Source organism: Lithobates pipiens, unplaced genomic scaffold (genome assembly GCF_037356315.1).
Source record: "Lithobates pipiens isolate NorthernLeopardFrog02 unplaced genomic scaffold, aLitPip1_a1.2 Scaffold_23, whole genome shotgun sequence".
In the NCBI taxonomy this organism is placed as follows: Eukaryota; Metazoa; Chordata; class Amphibia; order Anura; family Ranidae; genus Lithobates; species Lithobates pipiens.
This window is the reverse complement of record NW_027507785.1, coordinates 234,700,911-234,726,312: the sequence shown is the minus strand read 5'-3', so window position 1 is coordinate 234,726,312 and position 25,402 is coordinate 234,700,911. Positions and strand designations below refer to the sequence as shown.

The 25,402-nt window shown below is 47.2% G+C and overlaps 1 protein-coding gene and 1 long non-coding RNA gene across 5 annotated transcripts in view; one reads left to right on the top strand and one right to left on the bottom strand.

Moving 5' to 3' along the window:
• Window positions 1-14,178, bottom strand: part of ZNF644 (zinc finger protein 644) — a 103,255-nt gene extending 89,077 nt beyond the window's left edge. Inside the window, exons 1-2 of one of the 4 annotated variants that reach the window (XM_077452938.1) lie at window positions 14,049-14,163; window positions 4,396-4,467 (exon numbers count right to left, since the gene is read on the bottom strand). The gene's annotated coding sequence lies outside the window, so the exon portion shown is untranslated. Of the gene's footprint in view, window positions 1-4,395; window positions 4,468-13,645; window positions 13,737-14,048 lie in introns of those variants that run through there. The other 3 variants (XM_077452939.1, XM_077452936.1, XM_077452937.1) reach the window with 3 other exon arrangements.
• Window positions 14,125-25,142, top strand: LOC143928201 (uncharacterized). Its single transcript, XR_013262378.1, has 2 exons — window positions 14,125-14,370; window positions 24,806-25,142. It is a non-coding gene; the product is annotated as an uncharacterized LOC143928201 (long non-coding RNA).
• The last annotated feature ends 260 nt before the right edge of the window (window positions 25,143-25,402 follow it).

Genomic DNA, 25,402 nt, shown 5'->3' with positions numbered 1-25,402 from the left:
TGGCATATTTATAACCCTGTGTTAAGATGGGCAGTCGCAGGGGTGGAGAGGTTTAGGTTGCAGTAAAACCATGGCTCAACTACATGCTTTCACTGCCGCCTATGTGTAGGAGACCCTGGGTCAGGGGTAGTGAATTAAAATTCACAGGGGTCTGGTAAGAAAAATTTTCATCTAGCGGAGGTCTGAGTGTCATTATTATTGCTATTACTCCACATGATATCCTCCACATTGCAGCCTCCTGTGCATGTCACAAGCCCCTCATCTCAGACCCATCACAGACTGATTCCCCTCTCCAATCACAGAATGGTCCCCCCCCCCCATCACAAACCCACCCCCCTCGATCTCGATAGTAGACTCCTGTCCTCATAACAGTACAGCACCCCCCTCCCCACAAAGCTCTACCTTAATCACATAAGATGAGAAGCACGGCAGCCCTGGACAATGGGAAGGAATTTTCACGTTAAAGGTGAGTGATTGGTTGTGGGGCGGTTACAGCAATCAATCACCCGCTTCATAAGTGCAGAGCAGCCGCACTTCTCATCTTGTGTGAATAAGACAGGTGGGGGTCGGGGGCAGTGCAGAGATCTTACCGAAGGGACAGAACCGAGCATGGCGTTCCTGCTATGCTTTGAACATAGCAGCAGGCAGACGAGCCAGCGGCAGGGAGGACACACAGGCAACTATTTGGCGAGGCTGCTGTCCGGGTAGTATGGCTACTGGGGCCGTAAGTAGACTGTGGTCCGCCATTTAGTGATGCCTGCCCTAGGTGGATTAAAGTGATTGTAAACCCGATTCATCAAATTTGAGCTGGGCACAAATATCTGCAGTGTTTTGTTATCTCTCTTCAAAGCACTATGTCCCGTAGCTGTCTCTTGCTCTGTTCTTCTGTTATCAGCATGATAACTCCTATGAAGTTCTCTGTCACATATGATAATAGCAGCCTGAGTTTTGTGTTGGAGAGGATGCTATAGATTAGCAGAGCCCTGAGCGATTCAACGATCAGCTCTGAAAGTCTCTGCCTATGAGGAGAGGGGTGTGTGCCTTTCCACCAATCAGCTGTCTTGACTGTATGCCCAGGCTTTACTGCATTGCTAACCAGGATGAGAAACACTCTTAACAGGATCTACACTTTTTCCAAACAGTATAAAAAGCTGAAGACAGCAGATATATATGTAAAACTTATGGAGATTTGTTTCATCGCTGAAGTGCATGCTAGTGCAAAAAATGCCGAAAAACTCTCTGCAGCTTTCTACAGCTAATGTTACTGGCTTTTTTACAACGTCCAGTGTGCATGAGGCCTCACAAGGATTTCTAAGTTGCTTACCACCATCTCCAGATTTCTTTCCAGTATACCTTCTGATTTTGCAAAGAAAACAAGATTGTTCAGGTATGGTACTATTTCTATTCCCTGTTTTAGCTTTCCTAAAATCCATAAAGCAGATGAGGGGCCAAAGAGCAGGGGACTGAATTGACCAAAAGCAATGTTTCCCTTGGACCCTCCCCTACCAAACTCAGGAATTTTCTCGACATAACTCTGATGGGGATGTGCAAATATGCCTCTGAGGACCATAAGGACCTTAAAAGGAACAGTAAGGGGGTAAGCATGTCCCTTAGTGAAAATATAGATTCCTTCCTGAATTGCTTGTATTTTAATACTTTGTTTAATGGCTTGAGATTCTGCATCATACAAAAGAATACATGAGGATACAGCGTTTTCCTCTCCTCTGCAAGGGAAATTAAACCGATTACTTTTTGATCCAGCATTGCTTGCGTAAGAGACCACTGCTGTGTGCTGATCCCATGGTGCGACCATAAATCTTGAGGGGGTTTGCCATCTATTTGATAACCCATCTGTGTGATGTCTAAAATATATGGTTTCTTTGTTGCTTCATGACATTGTAGGAGAAAGTCCCCTCAGTCTTTCTCCTTTTACTAAGCTGCAGGTAACCGAGTAAAGGGTTGTTATTGGGCTGAATAGGATTGAGTAGGAATCCCTTTTTCACTTCAAGGTCCAATTCTTTTTGGGTTCCCGCTTTAAAGTTAACTCTGGTTTTCCCCTAGAAACCACAAACCTTTTTTGTTTGCCATTTCTTGCTGTCTGAAAGCCTTTTTGTCTGTGGACCCACCCACAAAAAAGGACCCCATTAAAATGGTAAACTGCATGGCTTGGATGCCCTGATCCCCACTTAGGTCTTTGACCAGATGGCACTTCTCGTAGACTGGAAGGGACTCCAGTGAAGTAAATGATGGGAACCTAGGGTACATGCTATGCAGGTAGTACCAAAGCCTGTTTAAAATCAATGGCTCCTCCTTCCCAAGCTCTTTTTAGGAGACCTTCTTTTCTGGTCATCGCCTGTATTCTCGGATAAGTCTGTTTTCCCAGAAAACTTAGAAAGTGTTCCATATTTTGGCATCTTCCTTGAAAGACTCTTTAAGATTGGACAGGAAAAAAAAAAAATGAATAAATTTTTCAGGGTCTCCGCATTATGTAGTACTAGTTACCATCAAGGCCTTATGTACTTGAAATCTACATGCTTGCTTTTTTTAATAAACCCATACATAAAACATATCACGGAACAATACTCCCTCTCTTTAAACCACAAGTTATCATGGATGACCTTAGACCCCTTTCACACTGGGGCGTTTTTCAAGTGTTTTTCATGCGCTTTAGCGTTAAAAAAAGCGCCTGAAAGAAGCCGCAACTGCAATCCCAATGTAAAAGCCCGAGTGCTTTCACACCGAGATTCCTTTCACACTGGGGCGTTTTTCAGGCGCTTTAGCGTTAAAAAAAGCACCTGAAAGAAGCTGCAACTGCAATCCCAATGTAAAAGCTCGAGTGCTTTCACACTGAGGCGCTGCGCTGGCAGGGCGTCAAAAAAAGTCCTGCAAGCAGCTTCTTTGCAGCGCTTTTGGAGAGGTGAATACAACGCTCCTAAAGTGCCCCTTCCCTTTGAAATCAATGGGAAGCGCCTGTAAGACGCCTGAAAAACGCTACTGGCAGCAGCGTTTTGTGGGCGCTTTTAACCCTTTATTTGGCCACTAGTAGGGGTTAAAAGCGCCCCAATAACGCTCGAAAAACGCTGGTAAAGCGCTGCTAGTTTAAGCGGCATTTATGAGCGTTTTTCGGGCGCTGACATTGTGAAAGGGCTCTTAAAGCACTTGGGCTTTCACATTGGGACTGCAGATGAGGCTTCTTTCAAGCGCTTTAAAGGCGCTTTTTTTTAACGCTAAAGCACATGAAAAACGCCTGAAAAACGCCCCAGTGTGAAAGGGGTCTTAGAAGTTCACCCATCTCCTCTGTAATTAGCAACATTTTATTGTGTCTTGACATCAGACATACAGTATGTTCTCTGAGCTCTCTTCACACTAATGAGAACTGCAAACTTCCTGTAAGCTCCTCTACTGTGCCCTGTTCCTCACTGCTGATCACAAGAGTAATTGTCCATGTAGGTATGGTTAAAGAAGCTCCCTGAATAGGAGGCTGAGAGGCAAAGTCCTTTAAGTGACCTGAAGAATTAACACATAATTTGACATTTACTTCCTCATACTATCCATAAAGCCTTTAAAGTGATATTAAATCCAGGTCCCCACATTCACTATATCTGGTCTCCCACAGTAAATAGAACATGGAAATGCAATTATTTTAGTAAATATAAACTGCTAAATACCCTTTATCATCACCAGTAAATAGCAGTCTTGTGACTTCTATTAGTGCCTGGTTAAAGCTCATAGGAGTTTTCATCCTCCTCGAACTGTCCTATGAGGATGCAGGACCGTAGGCCCCGACCCTCTATGTGGACAGTGCTGATGGGCCCTGTGCTGATCACATGCACACTCTCAAAGGAAAAAAAAAACCCTCTCTAGCAATGCACACTACACTGAGCATGTGCAGAATAACTCCAGTAACTGTCTTATCCGGACCAGTTTTGGAGTAGGTGGAAGAAGGGGGAGGATCTGTGCATACAGGATCAAACAGCCTTTTTACACAATGCAGAGGATTAACACTATAGGTTCCACAGTGAGTATAACAAGCATGCTTTGCTGCAAATACAGATCGATTTTACTGTTGTGGGCTTAGTAACACTTTGAGAGACCAGAAGATTCTCATTCTTTCCATGCTTATCAAAACGGCACTCACAAAGATGCTTTGACCAGGAAACCGATCATTTAATAATATACCAAGTACATGTCTTCCTATGGGTGGTTTCCTGTGAGTTCTTAGCTTCTGGGGCTTAGGCCTGAAATATACAAAGTAAAGTGTAGTGCCCCATTACACACTACCCTGGGAGGACAACATCCAATAAATGAACCCCACACAATACCTTGCCCCGTGCTCTCTCTACAGACCAAAAGTGAGAGGAAAGCAACTAGCAAAAATGACAACCTCTAACCTACCTTAGAGCCATTCTTGAAAGGATCAGCCAGATCTGCAGGAGCTTTTGAAGCAGCCGCCGACATTTTTGCAGCCTGCAACAGAGAAAGTCGGAATCACAAGCTGGCTGAAATGGGCGGAACCATTCCGCCTCACCTTGGCTCTGTCCCCACACATATAAGTTCCTGTAGTCTGTAGATATGGTGCAAGCCTCCTGCTTCCTTCTGTGCCCGTTGGAATCTGTCTGTCCCAGGGGACAGAAACTTGCCACAATACTTCCAGACACAAAGAGGAAGCGCATCATTGGATAGATTCGCTTACCACAAAAGCGAACCCACCAGACTGGTAACCACACTGGGACCCGTGCATGCACTGCAGCATCCACCTACATCCCTATACAGTATTGGACCTGACAGGAATGTAACCAGAGGCTTCCTCAGTGCCCCCACGGTATCCAGGGGGTACCCATGGATGCTTCAAAAGGCACTCCACAGGGAGAAAGCAGCAGCCACCCACACTGCCCCTGGTCTCAGGTAAGTGCCCAGGACAATCTCTGAGCAAGACCATTCAAAAGGCGCAGCATGACTCACGCATGCGCAGTAGAAACAGGTGACACCTGCACCCAAAGACAATTGAAGAATCAGCTCTTGGGAGGACATCACAGGATCATTTGACAGTTAAGCGTCCTTATATTGAAAGGCAGGAACTACAGTACTTGCCTGGAACTCCTCTATAACAAAAGGCCTTATATGGCTTTAAATAAAAAAAAAAATAAAAAAAAAAAACACTCAGAAATCTGTACACTATATTAGAACAGACAGGCAGGGAAATTGCAGGGTTCAAATGTTAATGCTGTTCTCTGTAGCAGATAAATAGCAGAAAGTTTTTATAACCACCCCAAGCATTGTCCCTACAGAGGCTAGTGAGTGGGTTGGAGAATGGTTGACGTCTCTGTTTGGAGTAGAGAGTGGACATGTTGGTACACAGTTCATCAGCATGTCCTTATACTTTTCCTCGGAAAAATACCAACAAGGGTGACAGCAACAAAATTCACGAGTAAAGGCAGCTTTTATCACCCAATAAAGAGTGTGGTGGCAGACTTTCATAAAAAGTGCATTTTACACAGGAATAATGCCACCATTGGAAAATGAGTTATTACATATTACTTTTCCTAGCTCACAGTTTAGTCACATTTAAACTGTACTACCTACCTAAACTAGTGTTTTATCCCCAAACAAAAATGCCTGAAAGCGGTCCAGCACAGATAACTGCAGAGTACGTAAAGCCATCCTTTTTAGCATTTAGCATGATTTTACCGAAAGAGGACATAACTGATAGCTGCAGGTCAGGGGTGCTCAACCTGTGGCCCTCAGAGCCCTCTGATGTGGCCATTGACCTCAAACCAGGGAAGCGCATGCCTGGGGTTGGCAACCCAGTGATCACAATCTGGGCTTGCCAACCGGCCATCAGACAGCATGGAACCGGGGTCAACAGTAGGGGGAAGCAGGCAGTTGCAGAGAGAGCAGGAGCAGCATAAGCCAATGCTTCATCTACAGCGCAGGCTCCTTTCTCAGGCAGAGCGATACCAAGTGTAATTCACCTGGGACCTTCCTAGCAGCCTTGAGAGCAATGCCAACAGAAGCTGGAAGATTAGAAAAGAAAAACACCCTAGAGAATAAAATGGCAGTTGTTGCAATACTTTGTCACACCGTATTTGCTCAGCGGTCTTACAAGCGCACTTTTTTTTGGGGGGAAAAAAAATACACGGTTTTTAATTAAAAAGTACGACAACATTAAAGTTAGCCCAATATTTTTTTTAATATTGCGAAAGATGATGTTATACCGAGTAAATTGATACTCAACATGTCATGCTTCTAAATTGCACCCACTCGTGGGTTGGCAACAAGCTTTTACCCTTAAAAATCTCCCTAGGCATTTTTATTTTTTATTCTACGACCCATTTCACACTGGGGCAGGAGCGGCGTCGGCGGTTAAATTGCGCTATTTTTAGTGCTGCTTTACCGTCATTTTAGCAGTGGTAGTCGGCCGCGATCGGGGGCGGTTTTACCCCCTGCTAGCGGCCGCTAAAGGCTTAAAACCACCGCAAAGTGATGCTGCAGCAGCGCATTTCCGGCGGTATAGCTGGGCTGCCCCATTGATTTCAAAGGGAAGGAGCAGTGAAGGAACGGTGTATAGATGCTGCCAGCAGGACTTTTTTTACCGTCCTGCTAGCACACCAGTCCAGTACTGGTCTACTTTAATTACACTGTTCTTTTAAATATCTCCATGGAGCCACCAACACATCCACCCAGGGATCCTTTGACCTGGCCACAAAACTCTGTAGCTTCCGATTGAGTCGAGAAGCCAGGAGATCCACATCCAGAGTACCCACCACAGGCAAAGGAGCCGAAATACATCCAGATGTAGCGACCATTCCCCTTGGCCCAGCATCTGACAACTTGGGTAGTCCGCTTGTCAGTTTTCTAAGCCCGGAATGTACACGGCCTACAGAGCCCCGCTCTGCCCACCGCAGGATGAGAGTGACCTCCAGTGCTGTAGCCGAGCGCCTTGTTCCTCCTTGATGGTTGACATAAGCCACCGCCGTGGCATTGTCCGACTGGATCCTGACTGGGCGCCCCTGCAGCCTCTGACCATGTGGAGTGGCACCGCCTGATTGTCCGAAGTTCCAGCACGTTGATCAGCAGGCGGGGTTCTTCCTGGGTCCACAGACCCTGGGCTGACTGTACACCCCAAACTCTCCCCCAACCGGTCAGGCTGGCGGACGTTGTGTTCACTGTCCAATGAAGAAAACAGAAAACTTTCCCAGGACCAATGGTTCCAACGGGAGCCAGGTCCTTCTACACTAGGCAGAAAAAAACGGAGCTGCTGGATGCAGTGTGAGGGGTTATAGCCAGTAGGACCGTCCCCTGGGCGGTATTGTGCAAGTGTTTCTGTTTTTAATACTTTCTGCCTAGTCCTCTCCTAAAGGGGCGATATAAACCTAAGGGCAAGAAGAGCTGCTGTGTCCGTCAATGAACGATTAGAGAAAGCCAATTTTCAGCTGATATGTTTCGGGGGGGGGGGGGGGGGGGCAGGGCGAAATTTTGGTGCATCCCTATTTACAGGCGCTATTTTTAGCACCGTATCGCCTCAGTTTGAAAGCAGCCTAATGTGCGGGTGCAGTGCAGTGCACTTGTGGCTTTCCTGCAGGTTCGCTGTACTAAGCCACAGACTTCTATTATATCCTGCGGGTTTGGTGAGCTTTTAGAAAGTGTACTGCAACCACAGCATAAAAGATAAGCCTATGGCAAAGCACAGCTAACATGCAGGTGCACTTCACTCACTGAACCCGCAACGTGGGTAAACTGCAGCACATCAGTGTGAAAGCAGCCTTATAGGGGTGTCAGGACAGTAAGGGCTTTACATTTCTGCTTGGGGGGGGGGGGGGGGGGTGATAAAACCCCACAGATGAGACGTGTTTTTATTTTATTACATCCCAACCACTGGTGTAGCACCAGGAATCGCATGCTCCAGAGGGCCCGTGCAGCCTCCCTGTCACAGTCCGTTTTACATTTGGACAAGAGGGGAACCATATACAGGGGCTGATCTTCTCCATTTTCCTACTGCGACTGCTGAAGGCTGGATTCTCTTAGCCCTTGTACACACGGTCGGAGATTCCGACAACCAAATCCGTCGGATCTTGTCCGAAACTGTTGCATACACACGGTCGGACAAAGTTGTCGGAAAATCCGATCGTTCGGAACGCGATGACTTAATTTTCGTTGCGATGGGACTACGTTCAGGCTAGTAGCCAATAGCTTTGATGTAGGAATTTGATCTGAGCATGCGTGGCACTTTGTCCGATCGGAATTCTCTACACATGATCAGAGTATGTCCGATCGGAGCAGTTTGTCGGAAAATATTTCCGGCAAGTTGGAAAATTTGCTCCGACGGAAACAGTCTGATGCAGACCACACACAGTCGGAATATCCGACAAAACGCTCCGATCGGACACATTCCGTCGGAATCTCCGATCATGTGTACAAGAGATTACTCTCCCTCCTGCCGCCATTCAGCAGCCGCAGGAGGAAAATGTTCGTTATGCTATTCAAAATAAAATATTCTGAAAAATGTTGTTCCATTCAGGCTCGTGACCGCATACCAAATCACTGGTAGTGGCCCTCACTTTTCAAAAATTTGAGTACCCCTGCTATAGGTAAATTGTGCTGGACATCTCAGGGCATCATGATCTCTCCAACAAACACCCCAGGTCTGCACACAGGATATATGGCAGAGCCTCACAGAAAACCATATCACATTACATACCTTAAGGGGAAAAAAAAAAAAAAAAAGTGTAGCAGATGTTGACACTATGCATACTATTTGGCAAGCTTCAAGCAGCTTTCTCAAATCCTTTAAAGCACCCTTTAGCTCCAGTTTTGGAATGGCAAGCATAGATCATAAGAAGACTGCTATCACTTTAGACAAGCTGCTAGCAGGGTTTCAAAAGACTTAAGTTGTGCTGAAGCCTGCTAGCAGGATGTTTAAAGTGACAGTCTGCACACAGATTAAAGTGGTTGTAAACCCTTACAGACCACGTTGACCTACAGGTAAACCTAGATTAAGGCTTACCTTTAGGTCCAAGAAATATCTCCTTAACCTACACGGTTAAGGAGATATTTTACAAAAAAGGGCACCACTGTCTACAGCGCATGTGAGCTATAAACAGCGCAGGTGCACTTAGCACGCCGCAAGCGAAGGCAAACATATCGTCAATGACTGCTCCCACTTGCATGAACTGGACTGACATCTCTGGGACACATGGCAGAGTAGAAAAACGAGGACCGCTTCGATCTCAGGCAAGTTATTCATAATGAGCTAGTATGCTATGCATACTAGCTCATTATGCCTTTGCCTTGCAGGGTTTAATTTTATTTTTTTTTTTCAGTTAACATCAATGTTGATAAACTTGGAGCTGAATAGTAAGTTTCACCAAAGCTTACCAAGAGCTCTACATATACTATGCAAAAGCTTCACACTGCTCTTATACAAGCTGAAGCCCACAATGCCTAATCAACCAAAAATAGATTGAAAATTTCACCCAAACATCAATTTGGGGTCCATCCTTACCCGCTGCTATATTACAACATAGTGGCTGGTGTGCTGTGTGGTCTGGAGGATCACTACAGTGCCAATGCACTGATCTGCACACATCACCTTTTTTTTTTTTCAATAAAAACTTCATTGAAACGACACAGATATTTCATAAAGTTAAACGGGTTGAAAACCCTCATGGTTTGTCACCTTAATGCATTCTATGCATTAAGGTGAAAACCCTTCTGTGGTGCTGCAGCCCGCCCCAAGCCTTACCTAAGCCCAATCTTTCTTAGGACAGGAACGAGCACACAAGCTCTAGCTGGTGTCATGTCCTGACTGGATAGATTGATAGCAGTGCAGCCATTGGCTCCCACTGCCGTCAATCAAATCCAATGACGCGCGCGCGTCCCGGCCCAGTCCTGCATTCTGTGTGAATGGCCACAGAAGCAGGATGAGGTGGGCATTTGATGCAGGCAGGAGCCACCAGCGCCACTGGGGGACCCCAAAAGAGGCAGATTGGGGCCACTGTGTGCAAAACAAACTGCACAGTGGAGGTAAGTATGACATGTTATTTATAAAAAAAAAAAAAAAAAAAAAAAAAAGAGGGTTTAAAGCCCCCTTTAAATTGCCTGCTGCGCCATGAGAGGTGGAGGATTGCCTAGTGCTGAATGCGGTAGTATGAACTGGGCACATCGGAGATAAGGCAATTTGCATTGTCATACAGTGGAACTGCTCTGTAATAGCTCGCCAACGCAATCCCACTGCAACTGGTGTTAACCTACCTTTAATGCACATGCAACGGTCAATGGAAATCTTTTTGTAAAGCTATAAATTGCACATTTCCTGCACAGTAAAATCACCTGCATTGGTGAAATTGGTTAGTTCTCGGCAAGTCTGTCACCTGCATCATCTTTCAATTTTTTGTTTGTTATGATCATGCACTGCATGAGGTTTCTTGCACAGGAACATCAACAACACTGGTGTGAAAAGCTAGCAGTTCGGCAGGTTTGCACACTCCTATAAAAAGTCCAAATATAAACTGCACTCCTCACAGCACTTAAATGCTGCACTCAACTACGTAAGTAAATGCACTTATCCTGCATTAACACCTGGGCAGTGTTTTCTTGAAGCTTTTTGACTCTGAAGCCTTTTCTGCACATGTATCAAAATTGAGGATTGTATTGTAGGCTGGGCAAGGGGAGGAGAGGGATTCTTCCGGTAAAACTGTGCGAAAATGCATGCATCATGCATTTACAGGAGCTCCCATTGAAGTTTAGGGCATCATAAATGCCTAAATACAGAAAAAAAAAAAGGAGCATGTAATTTTTTGAACATAAGGCCTGAGCATACAAGTGTAAACATGGAACAGGTAAAAGAATGGGATTCTGCAGTCAGGTGTAGTAAAACAAGCAGAAAAACTCCTCAAGTGTAAATGGAGCTTAAAGTAGAGGTTCAGCGTAATGCAGGCCATACATGGGTTGAATGCCAAACAAATTTATTTTCAAAAATCTGAAATTTCTTGCGTTTTTCAATGCAATGTTGTCACCATTGATTTTGAAATTTGACCAAGCCTTCAAATTTTACCTCCTGTTGCTACAGAAAATTTGTGGCCAGGAAACTTTCTTTGCTAATGCGCATTTCTTTTTCCATTATATTTCTTACATGATTCTCCCATCATTAATTAGAAAGTAGTTCATTTTTACAAAAATTTCTAACATGCCCGATCACTCAAATTTGATCGCCACACGAAAATCGGCCAATGCTGCAGCCCACTAATGGTGCAAAATGCGATCTAAAAATCTTAAATAAGGTTTTCAAAGACAATTCTTTTGGAATTCAATCCATGTATGTCTGGTCTAAAACTAAAATCTTTAAATCTATTTGCAGCCTTAATCTAAGACTAACCTATCTAACCCTGTAAAGCAAAATCGCTATACATACCTTTTCTCAAACTGCTCTGATCTGGTCCCATGATCAGCAGCGGCTTCTCTGTGTAAGCATGTGCAAGTCTATGAGTGACGTTACTTCCCTGACATTGTCGGCTGTCTCCTGCACAGAGCTTCCGCTGCTGGAGACCAAACCAGGGCGGCTTCAGAAAAGGTATGTATAGTGATTTTTGCTTTAAGGGGCTAGATAGGTTAGCCTTAGATTGTGGCTGCCAGTAGAATTAGAGATTTTAGTTTTAGGCTGAATTTGTAAACCCTTACAACCAACTTTGACCTACAGATAAGCTTAGATTAAGGCTTACCTGTAGGTCCAAGAAATATCTCCTAAACCTATACGGTTTAGGAGATATTTGCCCGTAGACAGCGGAGCGAAGGCGCACTGGGGCAGACCGCAGATCATGGCAATATGCCGCGAGCGTCGGCTCCAGTGCGCATGCGCAGGAGTGACATCGCGGCTCCAGCGAATCACAGCGCCGGAGTCGCGAGACCTGGAAGTTGCTCCGGGATCCATGGCAGCGGCGAAGAGGAAGGCGGAGGACCGCTTCGGGGGCTTCATTCTCAGGTAAGTTATTCATAATGAGCTAGTATGCTATGCATACTAGCTCATTATGTCTGTCTTGCAGGATTTTTTTTTTTTGTCAAGATTTTTTAAAAAGGGTTTACAACCACTTTAAAGCGGTGTTTCTCAACTCCAGTCCTCAAGGCGTCCCAACAGGTCATGTTTTCAGGATTTCCCTCATATGAAACAGCTGTGGTAACTACTAAGGCAGTGAAACTGATCAAATCACCTGTGCAAAATAATGGGAAGCCTGAAAACATGATCTGTTGGGGCGCCTTGAGGACTGGAGTTGAAAAACACTGCTTTAAAGGATATGTAAAGGTTTGATTAAAAATAAAATAAAAAATCATGTCACACTTACCTTCTCTGTGCAGGTGGTTTTGCACAGAGTGGCCCAGATCCTCCTCCTCTGGGATCCCTCAGGTGAGCTCCTGGCTTCTCAAGGGCCCCATTGGAGAGCCGATCTCCCTCAGGGCAAGCTACCGTGTCCTGCTGCTGCGTCCAATGAAACAGACAGCAGGACTCAGCCCTGTGTCATTAGATTTGATTGACAGCAGCGGGAGCCAATGGCTGCGCTGCTATCTATCCAATCAGGACCCGAGACACCAGCTGGAGCTGGTGTGCTCGTCCCCGTCGCTGGAAAGCCCAGGTTCAGGTAACTAAAAGTGGAGCTGCTGCATCACAAGAGGTTTTTCACCTTAATGCATAGAATGCATTAAGGTGAAAAACATTGGAGGGTTTACAACCCCTATAATGATGGGTTCCCAAAGCAAATGCCAAGGATGGTGCCATGCCAGAAAGACATGCATGTCAAAAGGAATACATTTCACATGTTTAGGGTGAAGCCTTTGTTCATTTTGCTTTGAGAAAGGGCCCCAAACATCAGTTTCTTACCATTTGGAGTACTGGTGACTTTCCATCATATCTAGGGCTGCACACCTGACACCCACATCATTTAAATGTTGAATGGTTATGCATTATATTAAATGTTATAAAAGGGCATACACAATGTCATCGGTTTGCAAAAAAAAAAAGCGGAGCAATGCAGTCACAACACATGATGTCAAGTTGGTCAGGACTGCCCAGCTTGTGTGAGCATTCCAACTGCACTGGTGTGAGATCATTGCACTTCCTAACTGCTCTGCCCACCTGTCACTGACTCCTGTGTTTTTCTCCCATAGGGCACAGTTTTGCATGATATGATGCTTCTGCACGGTAAACCCACTGGCGTGCCCTGGGGCATTATTTATTGTGAACAGGTGTGCCAACCCACCACCATTCCTGAGGGTCCCTCATGTCCACGATTGGGAGTGAGCAGAGAAGTGACAGCCTTCCAGTTGTATGAGATCTCTAGGCAAAAGTGGCCTTGTATGGCAGATCTTGCCATTGGGATGCCAATGTCCACTCCTAGGTGGCCTACAACTAGTAACCTCACATTGTACAAGGTAGCCAACACTATGGAAGTACAGAGACAAGCACCTCCCCTCCCCCCCGACCTGTCTGCTGGGATGGCCACTGGAGGCCCAACTAGGCCGCACTGAGGAGCTGACAGAGAGCCCCCTGGCAGGGCCCCCGCCTGGCATCCAGCCCAGAAGACCACCAGCGATGGTCATCCCAGGAGAGCAGCCCCATTCCCCACTCACTCCCCATACCCAGACCTTCCCCAAATACCTAGCAATGGCGGCCGCCTGGTTCCCCGTCCGCCTGGTATTTCTACCCTTCTCTCCCTGCGCGGCCCGGGATTGGCTGCGCCGCCTCACGTGACTAAACAAAACCGTCACAGCTAAACCTAAAATGAACCCTTTGTCCGCGGATAATTGCTGGCGCTGCCTTTTGTGGTGTGTGAGGCGGCGGGGTATCCCGGGGACCTCCGACAAACACACGGGGGACGACACCGCTACTGCACCCCTTTTCCTCACACAACATACAACCGCCATGTCCCCCCCCCCCCCCGAAATGAAATGCGCCAGCCGCACCGAGCCTCACATCAACGTCCATTAACCCCTTGTACACCCGCCCGCCACACACCAGGCAATGAGGAACCGTGCACGGCAGAGACCCCGGGCTCACTCACCTGCTCGCCCGCAGACAGGCCCGACCGCCGGCTGCACTTTTTTTTTTTTTTTTTTTTTAATTTCCTTCAGTTCAAACCTGAGGACTAGACGTGGAGACAGACGCTCCGTCACGTGACCGGCTCTTCCTCCTCCCTCCCCCCGTGCTACCCGTGGCGCCAGAGGTACGGGAGCGCGCCGGCCTACTGTGGGCTACAGGCTACGGGAGCGCGCACGGGTTACACCAATCAGGAAGCCAGGATGGGAGGTGGGGGCGTGGATGCTGTGAAAGTGGACTTTGCCTTCAAATAAATTACACTCCAACCCTGAGCTTCACCACAGAAGGTACCCTGGCAGTGTGCTATAGCCCAGTGCTTTTAACATTAGGCCCTGGGCGCATTTAGCACTGGCAGAGCATCATAGGTTTAGCGCATTATTTGACATGTGTTTGGAGCAGCGCCATTCATTATTTGGGTTTAAGAGTCAGTCATTTAATCCAGGGGCCAATTTCCTCCCAAAACAGTTTGATCCTGGGACAAGACCACCATATGTGGAGGAACATCCAGCGGTGGTGGTCCACCATCGGGTACATTTGCACTAGGCAGGAGGGGGTCCGATACCATCTGCTAAGGAATTTGTAGGATAGTTCCTGTACAAGGGAGCTTATGGAGGTGGAATATGTCAGTTTAAATAGTCTGAACCTGTGAAAGGGAAAAAGTTTTACCTTTCCCATTCTCTAATATAGTATGGGACCGAGGAGGATTGGGCACTGAGGACAAGTCTATACATTTGCCATAGTAGTAGTAGGTCAACACATAAGAATTCAAAAGTGGCCCGGGAACTAAGGAGTCACATTTGGGGTTGTAATTTGTTAAAGAAATCCGCCAGTTGGCGATATCTCTAAGACACTAAGGGTATTTTCCCAAAATAACCCACCATCTCTGAGAGAGGGGACCTTGTGGGGCAAACCTGTGTTCTCATCAACACACCAGGAGCTAAAACCCAATAAAGGTGCAGTGGTCTGGGGCATGGCATGAACAGACACGCTGGCTGAGCATGCTGCTCAGTGATCCCCAGGCTCCAGGAAGATAGGCTGTGGTGTTCAGCAGGCTCCAGACTGGCTAAAGCATGTCCACACCCCGCCATACAGCTGCACTTCCGCCTGGTGGTGGTGGAAAGAGCCAGGCTAACGAGCTTAGAGCTTACCTCTTGACACAGAGTATGGATCCTGGGAACGCAATTAAAGTGGTTGTAAACCCTTACAAACCACTTTGACCTACAGGTAAGCCTAGATTAACCACTTGCAGACCGGACCAATTTGCTGGTCAAAGACCAGACCCCTTTTTGCGATTCGGCACTGCGTCACTTTAACTGACAATTGCGCGGTCATGCGACGTGGCTCCCAAACAAAATTGACGTCCTTTTTTTCCCACAAATAGAGCTTTCTTTTGGTGGTATTTTATCACCCCTGCGGTTTTTATTTTTTGCGCTATAACCAAAAATAGAGCGACAATTTTGAAAAAAAACGCATTATTTTTTACTTTTTGTTATTATAAATATCCCCCAAAAATATATAAAAAAACATTTTTTTCCCTCAGTTTAGGCCGATACGTATTCTTCTACATATTTTTGGTAAAAAAAATCGCAATAAGCGATTGATTGGTTTGCGCAAAAGTTATAGCGTTTACAAAATAGGGATAGTTTTATAGCATTTTTATTAATAATTTTTTATTATTTTTTTTTTTACTAGTAATGGCAGCGATCAGCGATTTTTATTGTGACTGCGACATTGTGGGGGACCCATCGGATATTTTTGACACATTTTTTGGACCATTGTCATTTATACAGTAATCACTGCTATATAAATGCAGTGATTCCTGTGTAAATGACACTGGCAGTGAAAGGGTTAACCAGTGGGTGGCAGTGTAGGGGTTAAGTGTTCCTAGGGGTGTGTTACTAACTGTGGGGGGGGTTGGGCTTTCATTTAGTGAACACTGATCTCTGCTCCAATCACATGGAGCAGAGATCAGCGTCACTAGTTGCTAGGCAGAATGGAAAAATTTTGTTTACACAGCATTTCCTCCATTCGGCCGCTCCGTGAGACGATCGCGGGGATGCCCGCGGCGATCGAGTCCGCGGGTCCCGCGACCGGACTCACGGAGGTCCCGACCAGCGCGGGAGCGTGCCGCTGGCGGCGCGCTCCCGATGGCAGGGCGGCATTGAATATTGGACTTACCTGTACGCCAATATGCCTGCCCGTGCCATTCTGTCGACGTACATCGTCGTGCGCTGGTCGGGAAGTGGTTAAGGCTTACCTGTAGGTCCAAGAAATATCTCCTAAACCTACACGGTTTAGGAGATGTTTACCAAAAGACAGTCAACTTCCAAAGCCTGTCACTCCTTAGCCCTGTATGGAGGGATCACATCCGACTCTCCCCGGTCCCCCCCCCCCCCTCATATCAGGGGAGCCGAACTTCCTTCCCTCCTGGACCGGGGATCTTTTAAAGAGGAAGTAAACCCTGATGGGTTTACTTCCCCTTCATCTCCCTGTAAAGGTAAAGCATAATGGGCTACTATGCATCGCATAGTAGCTCATTATGTGTCACTTACCCGACACAGGAGCCAGCGATGTCGCCGCTGTCCCCTGTAGCTTGGAGTGTCCATTTTCTTCCGGGTAGACAGCGGCGCGCAGGTGCACTGAGTGTGCCGCTGCTAACGGTGATATGCCTTTAGTGACGGCTCCCGTGTGCATGCGTGGGAGTGACATCATCGCTGCTCCAGCGCTGTGAGTGGCTGGAGCAGCGATACCCGGAAGAAGATGGACACTCCAAGCTACAGGGGACAGCGGCAACATCGCTGGCTCCTGTGTCGGGTAAGTGACACATAATGGGCTACTATGCAATGCATAATAGCCCATTATGCTTTACCTTTACAGGGAGATGAAGGGGATGTAAACCCATCAGGGTTTACTTCCTCTTTAAAAGATCCTCGGTCCAGGAGGGAAGGAAGTTCGGCTCCCCTGATATGAGGGGGGGACCGGGGAGAGTCGGATGTGATCCCTCCATACAGGGCCAAGGAGTGACAGGCTTTGGAAGGGGTGTTGCAGCACATGGCAATGGCCAAATACCTCTGAACCTAAAGCAGAGCTATACAACCCTGGAAAGGGATCTCCCAGGAGAAGAGAGACATACCTCGGTTTATGCTGGGGGAATGGAGGGTCCGGAGGGGGGAGTGTATTGGAGGGGACCCGAGTCTTCAGGAGGTGGAAGGAATCCCGTGAGGGATGGTTGAATCCCTGGAAGTTGAAAGTCGTGGTACTACAAAACCCAGCAGTGAATCAGCAAAGGGCTTGTGATGAATCCAGAGACAGCCTCTACAGGGCAGGTGCAGTATGTTAACCCTTTGTATGGTGCTCTTAATAATGAAATAAGTGCATCTCAATCAGAGTTAATAGTGGATTGGGACCTAACATTTGAGAGCACTTCTTACAAAGAAAGGCATTCAATTACTTATAACCACTGTTGAATCATCCTGCAAACAGGCTGTGGAGGGGTTAAGGTAGGATATAGGGGCACTGGGGCACAGAGTAGAGGAAATGGAGATGGGCCAGGATGATATTAGATTGGGAGTGGCTGATATCCAAGATATGACAAAACATCATGAGGAAGTGTTGAATTCTCTGTTAAATCAAATGGATAATCAAGAAAATAGAGATCGTAGGCAAAATATACATATAAGGGGCCTGCCTGAAATAAAACAACATTTTGAATTGCTTCCAAAGGTGATCAGTCTGTTCCAGTTGATTCTGGGGCCATCTGCACGGGATAAGATTGAAAGAGACAGAGTCCATCGTGCCCTCGCCCCTACCCCCCCCCAAAATGCAGAAAAACCAAGAGATGTCATTTGTAAACCACATAGATATGCAGTGAAAGAAGCCATCATGAAAGCAGCCCGTATTATTTCCAGATCTATTATATAGAACTCTTATGCAACGCAGAATGATTAAACCCTTGTTGGAAGTTCTACAAGCAGCTGATGTTAAATATAGCTAGGGAGATCACTTTAGATCACTTTAGACCCCTTTCACATTGAGCCGCTCCGAGCATCAGCAGTAAAGCGGCGCTATTTTTAGCTCCACTTTACAGTCGTTTTAGCGACGCTATTCGGCTGCTAGTGGGATGGTTTTAACCCCCGCTAACGGCCGAAAAGGGGTTAAATCCACCCACAAAACACCGCAGCGCTGCCCCATTGTTTTCAATGGGCAGGGGCACTTTACGAGTGGTGAGTTCACCGCTCCTAATATGCTCCAAAGAAGCTGCTGGCAGGACTTTTTTTGACGCCCTGCCAGCGCACCGCTGAGGGCTTTCACCCTGGAGTGAATGGAGCCGCTGTTTCAGGGTGCTTTGCAGGTGCTATTTTTAACGCTATAACACCTGCAAAGCACCTCAGTGTGAAAGGGGTCTTAAGGTTGTTGCAAACCGGAATGGGAAAACAGCAACACTTAAAACGAAAAATGACTTGCAACACTTCATAGATTTGCTGGAGCTCCCCCTGGTGGATTTCCGAATTGGAGCTTGAATAAATCATCACTACAACAACCAGAATGATGGCAACAAGTGCCAGTTAATGGTCAACGGAAAATTGATGTGGATAAGGCAGGACTATAATCCGGTCATAGAAAGATATGCCTGAGTAGTGGTGTAAAGTGAAAAAGGCAGAGGAAAGGAGCAGATTGCTTAAAGTTGACTTGGGGGGGGGGGGGGGGGGGGTGAGGTTGTTTTTTTCCCTCTGTTCTCTCTTAATCCCCCACCACCCTCCCCCTTTTCTATCCCTTTTATTAACCCCCCATTTTTGGGAGGGGGAAGATGTTGTTTTTCCCTCTGTCCTCTCTTAGTCCCCCACCACCCTCCCCCTTTTTTATTTTTTTACCCCCCTTTTTTATTTATTTCTTTTTTCCCTCCCTCCCCCCCCAAATATATTTTTGTTTTCTCCCCTTTGGTGGGAATTTCTGAGGCAATACACTGAAATACTGGGAAAAAAATATATATGTAAAAATATAAACGGAAACCTGGGGTTCACGAGGTATCCTGTACATGTTTTTATTTATCTTTTTCCCAATATGTCAGTCCTGAGACAAGGGACTTTGTTTTCTGCCAAAAAGCAGGGGGAGGGGGGACTCTGGGCACAGGTGGTGCACCTGTGCCCAGATTCAGCCTTCCTTTAGGAGCATGTGCCACATACAGTGGCATAGTAGGTTATGGTTTTTAGATGGTTTTGTGTGTGTGTGTGTTTTTTTTTTCCCTCCTCTTTCTTCTCATCAGATGCATCTAAAGCAAGAGAGCTCAGAAGGCCGGGCGCAGACACTGATTAGGCACAGCAGTATAATAAGAGATTCATGGGAGTAATGAGAGAATGGCCTGTAGAATGAAGATTGTATCATATAATGTGAGAGGGCTTTGTTCGATTGGTAATAGTCACATGAAGGCAGAGATAGTTTTTTTGCAAGAGACGCACTTCGTGGCAGGGTCGACCCCTCGTATGCCTCTTTTTCCATATAATCAATGGTTTCATGCACCTTCATCCATTCCTAGGGCTAGAGGAGTTACACTAGCTATACACAAACAATGTCCCCTAGTACCTACAGAAGTACTAGTAGATCCTGAGTAGGGATGAGCTGAACACCCCCCGGTTCGGTTTGCACCAGAACCTTCAAACGGACCGAACATTTTTACAAACTTTAGAACCACATTAAAGTCTATGGGACTCGAACGTTCAAAATCAAAAGTGCTAATTTTAAAGGCTAATATGAAAGTTATTGTCCTAAAAAAGGTTTGGGGACCCGGCTCCTGCCCCAGGGGACATGTATCAATGCAAAAATACGTTTTAAAAACCTGACGTTTTTTCGGGAGCACTGATTTTAATGACGCTTAAAGTGAAAAAAAAGTGAAATATTCCTTTATATATCGTGCCTGGGGGTGTCTATAGTATGCCTGTGAAGTGGCAGGTGTTTCCCGTGTTTAGAACAGTCCCTGCACAAAATGTCATTTAACGGGAAAAAAGTCATTTAAAACTGCTTGCGGTTTTAATGTAATGTCTGGTTCCGGCAATATGGATGAAAATCATTAAGAAAAATGGCACGGGTAGCCCCCCTGCCCATTACCAGCCCCTTTGGGTATTGTACGGATATTAAGGAGAACCCCGTATCAAAATTAAAAAAAGGAAAGGTGTGGGGCCCCCAGGCCCTATATACCCAGAACAGCAGTATACAGGCGGTGCAAACAAGACGGGGACCGTGTAGGTTTGCTGTGTTAAGTAGAATCTGTTTGTAATTTTGAAGTGGTCATTTTTTTAAGTGTAGCTCCAGTCAAAAAATCCGTTTTTAAGCTTTTTGGAAAACATAGGGAAGGGTTTTCACCCCTGTATCATTTTTTTTGCCGCCCGTCTTTTTTCATCTCCCTTCCTGTTGTCTCCTTCCGTTTGCAAGTAGAAGACGTTTGTAAGTTGGATGTTTGAAAGTAGGGGCCTGCCCTATATGCTCTGCATAAATTTGGGCCTAAGGTGTTGGTGTTGCCACAACACTGTAAGCCCTCAAAGTGACTCTTGGTGGGCGCTGGAACACCCTGCTGTGAACTATTATATCAAGAATTGTAATTACATGCCATTGTTGAACAGTGGTAGAAAAAGTGGGCCTTTGGTGGTTGTGGTGGTGCTGGTGCCACAACACTAAGTCCTCACAGTTACTCTCGGTGGGCGCTGGAAAGGGCCCTGCTATGAAATATTATATCAAGAATTGTAATTACATGCACTTGTTAAACAGGGGCTGAAAAATTGGGCTTTAGGCATTGGTGCCACAACACTGCAACACCTCATAGAAACTCTAGTTGGAGAGCAGGAATGAGCCCTGCTGCACAGTATTGCATCAAAAATTGTAATTACAATTTGAAAAATTGGGCCTTAGGCACTGGTGCTGGTGCCACAACACTGCAAGCACTCCTGCAAAATATAGCATCAAAAATTGTAATTACACGCCCCTGTTGAACAAGGGCTAAAAAATTGGGCCTTAGGTGCTGGTGCCACGACACTGCAACCTCTCCCAGATACTCTAGTTGGAGTGCAGGAATGAGCCCTGCTGCAAAGCATTGCATCAAACATTGTAATTACACGCACCTGTAAAACAGGGGCTGAGAAATTAGGCCTTAGCCACTGGTGGCGTCACCCAGAACCAAAAATGTTCTTCCAAGCTATCAGCAGGGTCATTGAGGAGGAAGAGAATAGTCAGTCAACATAACAGGACAGTCACTCAGCATCAGCATAGGCAGTCTTGAAGGGATGTGATATTTAAAAAAAAAAAATATTTTGGTTACATCAGCTTCAGGTGCTTGGTAGCTGGTGGTGATCCAAGACTGATTCATCTTTATGAAGGTCACTCAATCAACCGAGTCGGTGGACAGGCGCACCCTGTGAACGGTTACAAAGCCTCGCACTGACGGTGCGTTCCGAAAGAACGCTGGATGCAGGCAGGCCAGTAGCTCAATTGCATACTGTGCAAGCTCTGGCCAGTGATCCATCCTCAAGACCCAGTAAGCCAGAGGATTTTCGGTGGGAAAGGTGTCCAAGTCTGACCTTGCCCCTAGGTATTCCTGCACCATGTAAATCAAACGCTGGCGATAGTTGCTGAAACCGATCATACCTTGCTGCGGACTAAAAAATTGCCTGAACGCATTGGTCAGACGGCCAACTTCTCCACCACTCCTTCTGTGACTGACCGAAGCCTCAGCAACACGTTGTCCAGGACCAGGAGTTTGGAACCTCCCAGTCTCTGGGAATGCGTTGCGCCGACCTTTCTGCAAGGCCTCCCGGAGATGTCTCATCCTCTGCGATGGCAAGATAACGTCCGCAACCTTACCCTTGTACCGTGGATCAAGAAGAGTGGCCAGCCAGTAATGGTCCCTCTCCTTGATCCGAAGAATACAAGGATCCTTCCGCAGGCTTTGCAGGATCAGGGAGGCCATGCAGCGTAGGTTAGCTGAGGCATTCGGTCCAGAGGAGGTCACTAAGGACAACATGATTCGCAGCCACCTCTTCCCAGCCATGTACAAGTCCACGTGTTTCTTGGGACTGTAAATCATCCCTAAAGGGCTGCTGATGCTGAGTGCCAGGCTCCACCTCCACGCTGACACAAGCCTCCTCCTCCTCTTCTTCCTGTGTGATGAGTGGGACAGCAGGAACACTGTCTGGATAAAGGGGGCCTTGAGAGGCAAGGAAGTCCTCCTCTTCTTGCCTCTGTTCTGCCTCAAGTTCCCTGTCCATTATTCCACACAGCGTATGCTCCAACAGGTGGACAAGAGGTACAGTGTCACTGATGCATGCACTGCCACTGCTCATCATCCTCGTGGCCTCCTCAAATGGTGACAGGACAGTGCATGCATCCCTGATCATGCCCCACTGGCGTGGTGAAAAAAAAACGAGCTCCCCTGACCCTGTCCTGGTGCCGTAGTCACACAGGTACTCATTGATGGCCCTTTGCTACGTGTGCAGCCGCTGCAGCATGGCCAACGTTGAGTTCCACCTGGTGGGAATGTCACATATAAGGCGGTTCTTGGGCAGGTTCAACTCCTTTTGGAGCTCAGCCAGCCGAGTACTGGCATTATATGGTCGGCAGAAATGCACTCAGACTTTCCTAGCCTGCCTCAGGACATCCTATAAGCCTGGGTACCTGCCCAAGAACTGCTGCACCACCAGGTTAAGGGCGTGAGCCACACAGGGCACATGGGTCAGTTGTCCCTGCCGGAGGGCAGAGAGGAGGTTGGTGCCATTGTCGCAAATCACCATTCCTGGCTTAAGCTGGCGTGGCTTCAACCACCTCTTGGCCTGCCCCTGCAGAGCTGACAAAATATCTGTCCCAGTGTGGCTCCTGTCCCCCAAACAAACCAGCGCAAGCACGGCATGGCATCTTTTTGCCTTCGTACTTGCGTAGCCCCTTGAACGCCTATGGAGCACCGCTGGTGCCAAGGACAAAGCACTGGAAGAGGCCATGGAGGAAGAAGAAGAGGGGTGGAGGAGAGAGGTGTGTCACAACCAGTAGTAGCATTTTGGAGGCGTGGTGGCGGAACAACCTCCAACACTACTGCACCTTGTCCTGCATCCTTCCCAGCTGCCAGAAGAGTGACCCAATGGGCCGTGAAAGATAGGTAACGTCCCTGTCCATGCCTGCTGGACCATGAGTCAGCGGGAATATGCACCTTACCGCTGACCACCCTGTCCAGCCAGGCATGGACATTGCCTTCCACATGCTGGTAGATAGCCGGAATCGCCTTCCGTGAGAAAAAGTGGCGTTTGGGAACCTGTCACTGAGGAACCGCACATTGCACAAACTCACGGTGGGGGGCCAAATCTACCAACTGAAAAGGCAGCAGTTGAAGTGCTAGCAATTTAGCCAAGCTAGCATTCAACCGCTGGGCATGTGGATGGCTGGGAGTGAACTTCTTTTGACGGTCCAGCAGCTGGGGCAGGGAAATTTGCCTGCTACAATCGGACATCGGTGTACTGCTAGCAGAGTGCCCACAAGTACTTGGCTGTGATACACCTAATTCTACACCTTCATTCCTCTCAGAGCAGGTTTCAGAGAGGACTGAAGGTTTAGTGGGGTTGGAGATCCCAGCTGATGAGGAGCAAGGAGAGGTCCGCTTTGTTCTTTGGTGTGGGTCTTTAAGGTACGCTTGCCAATGAGCTGCATGGCAGGTCAACTTATGTCTGGTCAAGCAATTGGTGCCCATGCGGCTGATGTTTTGGCCACGCGAGATACGCTTGAGACATATGTTGCAAATAGCAGCGGTGTGATCTGATGCACTCGTCTCAAAAAAGGCCCATACCAAAGAATTTTTGAAATAACACGCAGAGGCAGCACCCTGCACAGGTGGAGCACTGCGGTGTGATTCAGTCTGTGTGCTGCCCCTAAGCTGGCTCCCGGAGGGCATCCTGCCTTGGAGATGTGCCTCCTCCTCCTCTCTCATATCAGGCACCCACGTGGAGTCAGTGACCTCATCATCCCCTCCCTCTTCATCACTGGAGCAAACCTGGCAGTATGCTGCAGCTGATGGAACATGACTGCCAGATTGCAGTCCTTCATGAGCATCCCCTCTCTCTGCGCTCACGCTACTGGCTTTCTCTAGCTGGGTATCATAACCAGAGCCTTCAGAACGCTGGGCATCCTCCTGGAGCATGCACCTAACACTGTGCTCAAACAGTTCGGGGGACTCCTCAGGAGGACATGGTGGGTCTAGGGAGGGAGTGACTGATGACATTGAGACGAGGGAAGAGGACGCGTTGGTAGCTGCTTTGCTAGTACCCTGAGCCTGGGTACCAAGACTCTACCAAGTCTTCGGCATGATGTGGCTCATCATGTCCAGCTGCCGAAAATAAGGACAAGCGTGTCCCATGGCCACGTACTGATGATGATGCACCGCGTCCACAACCAGCACTGTTGTCCCTAGACACAGAGCCTGCTTGCCCTCTTTTATTGGCTCGTGACTGTCTGCCTCTCCTTGTTGGCCTTCCAGACATAGTAATGGCCTGCAGGGAGATGGGAAAACCAGCAATTGGGTAGCTTTAGGTGCACACTGAGCAGATGACACAGTAATTACTACAGCTGCCTGCCTGTGTTACAGAAACAGAACAACACCAGCAATAAGGGGTAGCTGTCAGGGCTGGCTTAGCCCTTCCTCCTCTGGGCTGGTCACTCAGCTGTCGGCTAATTGCCAGCTCTCTTCTCTCTCCACAGTTACCAGCTGTTCCTGATGATGCTCGTCTGACCTGCCTATTTAAAGCCTTCCAGCTCATTTCTTCATTGCCTTCACGTTGGTCACATCACAAGGAACCATCTCCTGCTGTGTGTTTCAAGACTGGCTTGCTGACATCCCTCCTGGCTTCTTATCCTGCTTGCAGTTGCTCTCCTTGGATCCCTGACTTCTTGACTGGCTGATTACCCGATCTGGTTTATGAACTTTGGACTGGCTGACTACCCGATCTGGCTACTGGACTCTGGCTATGCTTGACTACGCTTTTTTCTATTTACCTTTTTATTTTTATTATTAATAAACAAGTGTGATTTGATTGTACTTCTGTCTCAGTCTATTTCATGGTTCCTGACAGCAGCTTCAGGTCTATACTGTGCAGGAGGCACACAACACCCACTGTAAATTCTGCAGATGCCTATTTTACAGAAACAGAACACCAGCAATAAGGGGTATCTTCAGGTGTATACTGTGCTGGAGGCACATAACACCCACGGTAACTGCTGCAGATGCCTGTATTACAGAAACGGAACACCAGCAATAAAGGTTAGCTTCAGGTGTGTCCCTACTGTGTCTTTTAGATG